Source organism: Palaemon carinicauda, chromosome 11 (assembly GCF_036898095.1).
Source record: "Palaemon carinicauda isolate YSFRI2023 chromosome 11, ASM3689809v2, whole genome shotgun sequence".
Classification (NCBI taxonomy): domain Eukaryota; kingdom Metazoa; phylum Arthropoda; class Malacostraca; order Decapoda; family Palaemonidae; genus Palaemon; species Palaemon carinicauda.
Genome location: NC_090735.1, coordinates 103,832,710 through 103,843,326, shown reverse-complemented (window position 1 = coordinate 103,843,326; position 10,617 = coordinate 103,832,710). Strand labels below are relative to the sequence as shown.

General features: G+C 40.7%; 1 protein-coding gene across 1 annotated transcript in view; it reads left to right on the top strand.

The window, feature by feature from the left end:
• The first annotated feature begins 6,535 nt into the window (after nt 1-6,535).
• EMC4 (ER membrane protein complex subunit 4) overlaps nt 6,536-10,617 on the top strand; it is a 91,022-nt gene continuing 86,940 nt past the window's right edge. The window contains exon 1 of the mRNA XM_068383229.1: nt 6,536-6,691. The gene's annotated coding sequence lies outside the window, so the exon portion shown is untranslated. The remainder of the gene's footprint in view (nt 6,692-10,617) is intronic.

Here is a 10,617-nt window from a genome sequence, read left to right as displayed (position 1 = left end):
AAAGGCCACAAAGCTCCACTTGGCAGCCCAGGCTACCAGATACGCCGCCACTACCTCTATCAAAGCCGTCACGGAGGAGACAGATGAGTCGCCTGTGGAGCCAGACGATGTAGGGCTCAACTCGATCCACAGCAGAAGATCCAAATACTCCCGCCCATGACGCCCCCGCACCGACAGCAGCAGCGACGCCAGCAGCACCCAGAACAAGAGCAAGGGTAACGACAAGAGGACCACTACCACAAGGGCCCCAACCTTCCCAGATGGTGCTACTTCCACCAAGACTGGGGGAAAGAGGTGCGGAAGTGTGTCCAAACATGCGCCATCCAAAAATCTAGGTGGGTGACTACGCCTACAAGCAACAGTGGAGCAGGTGAAGCCCGATCACATGGGCTTCTAAATCCTTGACGTCAACTAAGGAAAAAGGTTCCTGGTGGATACCGGTGCTACAGTGTCAACGATCCTGCCCCCGAAGGACGACCATGGCCTCCCATCAGACGATAGGGCCGCCTTGGTTGCCACGAACGGAAACCCTATCACCTGTTATGGGATGAGGACACTGAAGATATCCATCATGGGGCAGAACTAGAGCTGGCTTCCTGATCGCAGACGTCAAGGGACCCCTCCTGGGCATCGACTTCCTTGCTCACCGCAGACTGCTGGTAGACGTGTGTCGCAAACGACTAGTAAATCAGGGGACCTACCGTTCCCACCATCTCTCCAGTAAGCCTAGCCTCCCCAGGGTGTGCTTAGTCATGCCCTGCGAATATGGCCGCCTGCTGCAGGAATTCCAGGAGGTTTTCAAACCCTAGCTCCGCCAACTGGAGGGCATCCCCGCCAAGCATGGGATATGCCACCATATCTCTAGGACTAGCGCCCCAACCCACTGCAGATTCCGACGCCTTCCTCTGCAGAAGGTTCAGGACACCAAGCAGAAGGTTCAAGAGATGGAGCGCATGGGAATCTGCAAAAAGCCGTCTAGCCCGTGGGCCTCTCCCCTGTATAGGGTCAAGAAACCCAGCGGGAGTTGGAGGCCCTGCAGTCATTATAGACGCCTCAATCTGGCCACAACACCTGACCACTACCCATTGCCCAACATGCAGGATCTCACAGGAGCCCTCCACAGGGCCACTTTTTTCTTCAAGATGGACCTCTTAAAGTCCGACTTTCAAGTCTCCGTGCACCCCAACGACATCCCAAAGACGGCCATCATCACCCCTCCTCCGGGTCCTGCGTCTTCTCCTATTCGACGTTCGGCCTGAGAAACGCTTGGGCGACTTTCCAGCTTCTGATGGACAGCATTTTGGGGGACCTTCCCTTCTGCGTTGTCTACGTCGACAACATCCTCGTATTCTTCAAGACACAGGAGGAACACCTTGGGCACGTGAAGATGGTTCTGAAGCAACTGCAGGAGAATGGCCTCGTGGTACACTTGGACAAATGAATTTTCGGGGCTGAGGAGGTGAAGTTCCTAGGGCACAAACTCTCAAAAAGGGTCGTGCGGCCCATGATGTTGAAGGTGGATTCCATAAACAAGTTCCCGATGCCGACCGTGAAGTTCCGCCAGATTTTCATCGGCATGGCGAACTTCTACCGGAGGTTCCTGCCCAACATCGCCGGTATGATGACCCCCTTCTCAGGGTCATGAAGGGGAAACCGAAGAAGCTACAGTGAGGTTCCCCTCAACAAGAAGCCTTCACGCAAACAAAGACTGCCCTCTGTAGGGCCACAACCCTGGCCTGCCAGGACCCCCCCCCCCCCCTTGAGGTTAAATACGGACACCAGTAACATTGCGTGAGGCGCCATCTTGGAGCAGGTGGTCAATGACGTGCCCCAACCACTCGCCAATCCAGACACCGAAGATGTCAGCCTCGCCCAGCAATGAGAAAGGGCAGGAAAATTTACGCCCTACCACAAAATATACGCAGACAGGACAAAGCATTTCAGACCTGCCTTGCTGGACACCTGCCCCTGCGTCTTCATCGGGCTGGACGGTCACCAACGCCCGCTCTCACATCTTTACAAATGGCCCTATCGGGTGCTGGAGAGGACGAATAAAGCATTTAAAATCATGGTCCAAGGAGCAGAAGACTGGCTGACCATGGATAGATTAAAGCCTGCTCACATAGAAAGCGACATCGACGTGCATGAACAGCATAGGTGGTGCCCACGAAAAACAAATAGGGGATGCAAGAAGCCTGACCAGACACGGTTCAAAGAAACCACAACCAGCAGTTAAACCTCCTGGTTCTCCCAACCAGGGCGGTATCCTGCAACCACGTATCGAAGGTAACGGCCCTCCAGTCCTAGTATCCCAACGAAGGGGCCGCCTGCAATCCCCGTCTCGCTACAGAGATTAAAATGAATATTTATGTTGACCCATTTATGACTTTTTCATACAATCATTAAAAAAAGTTCCCTTTTTAATAATTGTCTTGGGGGTAGTTGTTGTAAGAATAACGTGCTACAATGCTTGTAGCACTCTTTTTACCTTTATACATATTCTGTGTAAATACCCTGTAAATATTGTTTATGCATTTAGGCCCAGAATCACCTGCCCTTCATTTTTATGTAAGACTCATTGTTAAATGTCAAGCGTGGGTTTTTATATTAACCATAAAGTCAATGTATCAATGTAAGAAAAAACAAATACCCCGCATTCCTCACCTGTTCGCAGTTGAACAGTCACCTACCCAGGTCACTACAATTCCGTCTGCACAGGTCAATGTATTTAATCCGCCTTGGAAATAAAGTTTACTGGCTGCCAACGCAAGAGCCCATGTCTTGCATATGGCAAGGTAATCTTAAAGCAATCAAGAAATAAAACATCACTCCTCGACTATGGTCTGTCTCTCATACATCAATATATATCTATATCTATATATATATATATATATATATATATATATATATATATATATATATATATATAAAGAGAGAGAGAGAGAGAGAGAGAGAGAGAGAGAGAGAGAGAGAGAGAGAGAGAGAGAGAGAGAGAGAGAGAGAGAGAGAGAGAGAGAGAGAGAGAGAGAGAGAATTTTAGCTGCATGACCTTTTCATCTTGATTCTTGACACATTGGATTTATTCTTCCAAAAATTACATATTTCAATAGTAAAATATATACTTTGATAGAATAAAATGGACATGGTTCTCTGATTAGTCAAGTAAAAAAAAAAAAAAAAACTTTTGCCTTGACCATTAGGCTACTCTTAAGTGCATTTTTGGCTTGATTTTATTTACTAAAAGAGTTAGGATCAAGTCTGAAAATAATCATAAAAGTAAGTGCAATTGAAGTCGAAGCATCTTATCTATTATGATTGGGTGTGTCATGATCTACTCTTTAGAGAGCTACTTGATTAAGAATCTACTACCAACACTTAATACCTGGACTATTGTCTGCATCATAAGTGGGGTGTTTATTCTAATTTTCTTTTATTTGGTTAAGGAAAATTGAGCACAATTCTATTCGTAGCTATTCTCTTGCAGGAGCCTCAGAGGTTTTTTTTTTTTTTTTTTTAATATATCTTATCTGTTATCTTTAAAAAATTATAATTCATTATGATTTCCATATGCGATGAGGGACACATGACATGCAAATTCCATGAAGGGGGCCATTAGTACCTAAGAGGTTGGTCCCATAAGGTTTTTATTTTTTTTCTTTATTCTTTTGAAAGAGATTCGAAATGGGGGACTGTCTCCTGCAAAGAGGGAAGTATGGTCATCCAGGCATACACGATACAAAACTATGAATAATACGGGGAGGATTCAATTATTCATTTAACATTCAGAACTGTGGCCCAATGAAAGAAAAAAGAAAGAAAAACAAGATCAGAGGAAACATGAAAATAACAACTGCACGAGTAACTTATATAACAGAAGATGACAAATTAGTAAGGCAGACGTTAAGGGAGGAAATCTCTTAAAACAGACACGAAAGTCTTCATTACCTTGTGATTAAGAACTTGGAAATTATGAACACAATGAATAACTGAATTTGAAAGAGTGAATCATTTAGATATCAAAGAACATGCTAACAACTAACAACCAAATAAAAAACCAATGGTGATGAGGGAAACCTGTACTCGGTTATACGAATGTCTACAAGATGCGTAAGGTAAGAGAATTAAAGTAAAAGAAGAAACATTAGATAAGGCACAAATTCTAAAAATTAACAAATTGCGCAGTTCTTATAGCTAATGGAGAGAGAGAGAGAGAGAGAGAGAGAGAGAGAGAGAGAGAGAGAGAGAGAGAGAGAGAGAGAGAGAGAGAGAGAGAGAGAGAGAGAGTGAGACAGGTGTTCTATGGCACTTGCCCTATTAAGGGCCAGTAACAAGAATATATTCTAGTTGATTAACTAACTAGGCTACTCATATGGATATCTAAAATGAAAGTGTATTTTTTATTTATCTTTCTTTGCTAATAATTACATTTACCATAATTAATCCTATATTCAATGTAAATGGGGAAAAGTAGAATTCTAAATACTGTACTATTTTAAGAAACGCACATAGAATTACAGAGAACAAACTAACTTCTCATGTAGGTATTTGAAATTAAAGAATATATCTCTTTTAATAACTTAACATTTATACTAATTATATTTATCATAACTAATCCTATATCGGATATAAACGGTACATACATACATATACCAAGGCACTTCCCCCAATTTTGGGGAGGTAGCCGACATCAACAAATGAAACAAAACAAAAAGGGGGACCTCTACTCTCTACGTTCCTCCCAGCCTGACAAGGAACTCAACCGAGTTCAGCTGGTACTGCTAGGGTGCCACAGCCCACCCTCCCCCGTTATCCACCACAGATGAAGCTTCATAATGCTGAATCCCCTACTGCTGCTACCTCCGCGGTCATCTAAGGCACCGGAGGAAGCAGCAGGGCCTACCGGAACTGCGTCACAATCGCTCGCCATTCATTCCTATTTCTAGCACGCTCTCTTGCCTCTCTCACATCTATCCTCCTATCACCCAGAGCTTTCTTCACTCCATCCATTCACCTAAACCATGGCCTTCCTCTTGTACTTCTCCCATCAACTCTTGCATTCATCACCTTCTTTAGCAGACAGCCATTTTCCATTCTCTCAACATGGCCAAACCACCTCAACACATTCATATCCACTCTAGCCGCTAACTCATTTCTTACAGCCGTTCTCACCCACACCACTTCGTTCCTAACCCTATTTACTCGAGATACACCAGCCATACTCCTTAGACACTTCATCTCAAACACATTCAATTTCTGTCTCTCCGTCATTTTCATTCCCCACAACTCCGATCAATACATCACAGTTGGTACAATTATTGGTGTGCTACTGTCTTAAGCACACATTTGAGTATGAGTTGTTTTCAGATGTATTTAAATGGTTTACTGAATACATCTTAATGGTTTTTAAGTTTTATTTTTAATAAACAACAGAGTTAAACATCTCCATCACTGGAGGAAGCTGTGTTGGTCCACATGACCAATTCTGGTAAAGTTTAGATATGAACTGCATAAATTACCGATATCACAAATATCGTATGCTTGCTTTAATTTAGCCAAGTGACGGAATCGGAAGACACCTGCATCCGGTGACGTCACAAACTTTCACACGAGGAGACAATGTGTTGACGTTAAGAAAGAATGTCAATCTGCGAGGTTAGCATTATACATCCTGCTTATAATTTGAATGACTACAGCAAATCTCACGGTTAGCTCTTCCAACCAACATGACATATTACGTCATTTGTTTTAAACATATAATATTAACTATTCTAATCATTACACAATCACTTTCTCATATAGAACTCTCTTTACATTCATGCCCAACCCTCTATTTTTTACTAAACAGTGAAAAGTAGAAATTGAAATACTGTCTTATGAAACGCACCTCGAATTAAAGAGAACAAACTAACTACTTATGTAGGTATTTGAAATTAAAGAATGCATCTTTTTCAATACCTAAAATTTTTTATTAATTATGTTTATCATAATTAATCCTATATCGGATATAAACTGTGAAAAGTAGAAATCTAAATTTTGTCTTATGAAACGCACCTCGAGTTACAGATAACAAACTAACTACTTATGTAGGTATTTGAAATTAAAGAATATATTTTTTTTTCAATAAATTAACATTTACACCAATTATATTTATAATAATTAATCTTATATCTGATATAAACGGTGAAAAGTCGAAATCTAAATATTGTCGTATGAAACGCCCCGAGAATTATAGAGAACAAACTAACTACTCATGTAGGTATTTGAAATTAAAGAATATATCTGTTTTGATAACTTAACATTTATACTAATTATATTTATCATAATTAATCCTATATTAGATATAAACGGTGAAAATTAGAAATCTAAATATTGTCTTACGAAACGCACCTCTAATTACAGAGAACAAACGAACTACTCATGTAGGTATTTGAAATTAAAGAATATATTTTCTTTAATAACTTAATATTTATACGAATTATATTTATCATAATTAATCCTATATTGGATATAAACGGTGAAAAGTAGAAATCTAAATATTATCGTATGAAACGCACCGGGAATTACAGAGAACAGCTGAGGACTGACTCGACTGAGTCTTAGGCTGAGTCTAAATCAAGAAGTGTGTTTTGTTGTCGTGCTGTATTACTTATTTCCGTAGAGCTAATCGTCCATATTTGAGGATTTGAGAAAGGTAATTTAATTTTTAATACACTGTAAAAATCAGTGCTCAGGTCTAAATATTTAGGCTAATTTGTACTGGTAGTTAGGGATGTAGGTTCAATGCAAATGCAATCCCCTCCTTCTGGCCTATTATACGTGCCCCTAATTGACCTTCAACGGCCCTAGTACTAGGCTGGAGGCCACAAATCCTGCTTATTTAAATTTTATTATTCTAGACCTGTGTAAAATGGCCGTCCATAAGGTAGTTTGTAGCGCTACGGCCAAGCGTCCTAATTTGGGTAATTTTGTATTGTATTACAGGGTGAGATTTCGAACAGAAAATATATGTTTTCCTATAGTAACTAACGTGAATTATCCGAATTTGATGTTCATTTCAATCGGAAATAAACAGATCAACCAATTCGGCTAACTTTGAGTTGCACGGAATCACTTCTCTTACGAATGTACTGCGAACGATAACATTAGCAACGTTACCAATAATACACAGTGTTACCAACGTTGACGTATGGTACACAGAGTTACCAACGGCACGCTGACATTACTAACGATAGTAATAGATATTTCCATACATATTTTAAATAATTTCTACATATAAGTTTTACTCAATATATAAAATGTACCAAAAGGGCACAGAACCTAACAAACCCACCTAACCTAGCCTAGTATTATGACAGGTCACAAAATAACATTTGGTCTACATCGGACGTTGGCAGCACTGGTTACTGTATTTTTTCATGACACAATCTTTGCAACAGCGCCTCCAAAGTTTATCCAGATATACTGTTTTGCATTTTCCTCCGGTTATAATAATTTCAAGAAGGTAATGTATAGAGAAGAAAAGGCTTGTTTTACGTTTATATATCGATTCCCCAGTATGTTTTCCCCACCCAAAACCCCCGAGTTCCCACTGGGAGTCCCCCATTATCGGAGGATATAGATGTATATATATTTCCGAAACTATTCATTTGCGACGGGAACGAGTGTCATTTTCGAAGAGAGCGTAATGTTTTCTATAAGAAGAAGTAGTTGTTCTCCTAGGTTACATTGCCCTGTAATACACTACAATGAAACCCTAATGTGCTTATTATCGCTCCGACTGTTATCTTGTATAGAATAAAAACGTTTGGAAATGGTCTACGGATCTTAAATATGTTGTGTAAGGGGGGGTCCGGGGGGGCGTAGCCCCCCTGGGTAAGGACACGACTTTTAGCATAGGTTAGGTGGGTTTTTTAAGTTAGCTTCTCCCTTCGTACTCGTAGGTAAGTAAACTGTTGTGTAAGGGGGGGGTCCGGGGGGGCGAAGCCCCCCTGGGTAAGGACACGGCTTTTAGCATAGGTTAGGTGGGTTTTTTAAGTTAGCTTCTCCCGCCAAAATCGTTTTTAGAACGACGGCCACAGTTCAGAATATTCCCGTTTTCTACGGGATCTGGCCGTCACCCTACAAACGCTCCCGTCCATATTTTGGCCAATCTGTAAGGTTACATGGTATTATGACTTTCCATTAAATTTTACAGTTACTCTGAAGTACCTTATTCTATCTCTCTCACCAATAATTATTGGCCAAAATATTTGCTAATATTTACTGTACTCCATTTCCGTCTCTAGTGAACAACCAAACCTTATGTTCTCTACTCCTTAAGCCAACATTGAATATTGTGTCCTTATTGGTCCCCTGCAGAGTAGGTAATAAACTGACCTCTGATCAGTTTTAGTTCATCGAACATTATTGTATTGGTGTCTTTGTATAATGATGGACAGGTCCTCCTGTGTTCATAGAAAATGGGAATTTTCTTCCTATTTTCTAGTCATTCGTAAGTCTGGATGTCGTACTTCACTACCTGTGTCCGTTGTTTAGCAAAACTTCTACACAAGAACACCACCTAGCCTAAACTTCCCGGTAAAGTTTTACTGGAGCCTTTGTAGGGTGACGGCCAGATCCCGTAGAAAACGGGAATATCCTGAACTATGGCCGTTGTTCTAAAAACGATTTTGGCGGGAGAAGCTAACTTAAAAAACCCACCTAACCTATGCTAAAAGCCGTATCCTTACCCAGGAGGGCTTCGCCCCCTCCGACCCCCCCCCCCCCCCCCCCCCCCCGTTACACAACAGTTTCCTTACCTACGAGTACGACGGGAGAAGCTAACTTAAAAAACCCACCTAACCTATGCTAAAAGCTGTGTCCTTACACAGGGGGGCTGCACCCCCTGGACCCCCCCTTACACAACATATTTAAGATCCGTAGACCATTTCCAAACGTTTTTATTCTATACAAGATAACAGTCGGAGCGATAATAAGCAAATTATGACGCTTGGCCGTAGCGCTACAAACTACCCATTTTACTTACTGTCTAGGAATCATTTCGACCAGAAAATGTTTTCCTGTTGTATAGAACGTGATTTAACCATATTTGACCTACATTTCAATCGCGAACAAACAGTTCGGCTAACTTCACTCCACTCAGATGTTAGTCAAACTGGCTGTTCTGTTTGGTTGCGATTGAAATGAAGCTAAAATTTTCTACAGGAAAACATATTTTCTGTTCGAAATGTTTTACCCTAAATATAATGGTTTTCGTTCCGCTGTGGGCTCGTTTCGCTCGCCGAAAAATAAAAAAATCAAGAACTGTATGTACTGGCAAGCGGTAATGTTGAGTTACACATGCTAACATCAATGTAACTAATATGAACTGCATTCACTAATCAGGTATTAAACTTGAAAGTAAAAATAATGACTTACTTTATGATCGGTATGTTGAAGGTTGGGGATAATCGGGGTCTTCTAGCAACTGTGCTGTATCGGTGGCGGAGGGTAGAGGTGAAAGTGTTAATTAAATCTGGTGTACCATGGTAATTTCCATGAAACTTCCATTACACAATTGTATAGGAAGTTCAAAAATAGCACACAAAATGAGTAGAATACGAACAAATGCTTAACGCGGACAAAGGTTTTACAGGGAAAAAGGCTTAGGAAGGGACTGATGTGAGCACTTGAAGAGTTAAAGAAAAGGGGAGGGGAAATATTAACCCCCCCGTGGAAACTTTCCATATGTATGGGCACGTGATTAGTTAACGGAAACCGAACAGAGTCTACAAAGTAAACTTAAATGAACTTGCGTGGGAAAGTTGTTCAGACTAAGTATTTATGTGAAAACTGTTTGTGATAAGGTAATTACAGCAAGTGTGAAGGAAAAATAGTAAGTTAGAATGAAGAGAATAATAAATATTTAATGGTAATAAATTGAAATGTAATAAGGGAGAAAATGATTAAAAGGGGTATGGAAACAAAGAGAAATATACAAGTGGGTATGGAAACAAAGAGAAATATACAAGTGGGTATTGCATCAACAAATAAATAACGTTATATAGAGGGGTCAAGACTCCCAGTATATTTTATTAACCCTTTTACCCCCATGGTATTTGGAACTTCCCATCCCTTTATCCCCAGGCGTTTTCTGTTTTCAATGGCGTTTCAACAGGTTTTTTTTTCAGATCGTGCAGACAGCCTCAATTTCCGTCATAGAGAGGTCAGGTTGGTCTCATTATTTTAGAAAATGACTGAAATTTCTCATATAGTTATCAAAAGTATGAAAACAAAAATATAAATAGCAGCTTTTTAAATATGTAACTTCCCTGGTAGTTACATATACTGTATATAGCTTAAATCCTGCGTTTCTTCACGCACGGCAGAAATTCAAATTTCGCGGCAATCGCCGCCATGACAGTAGGTGGTCATACATGAGTGCCATCTCTCATAGGTTACCAGAACCATAACCAACATTCCTCAGAAATTCCCTTCCGTTGATCGAGTCAACACCTAGGAAATTCGTTTTGCTGTTATTACTTTATTCTACAATTTGGTGAAGTACCTTTTGTCTGATTATTGTTAATGGCTTTCGCTGCTTGTTTTTGGATATTCTTTTAACTTTTCACTACAGTT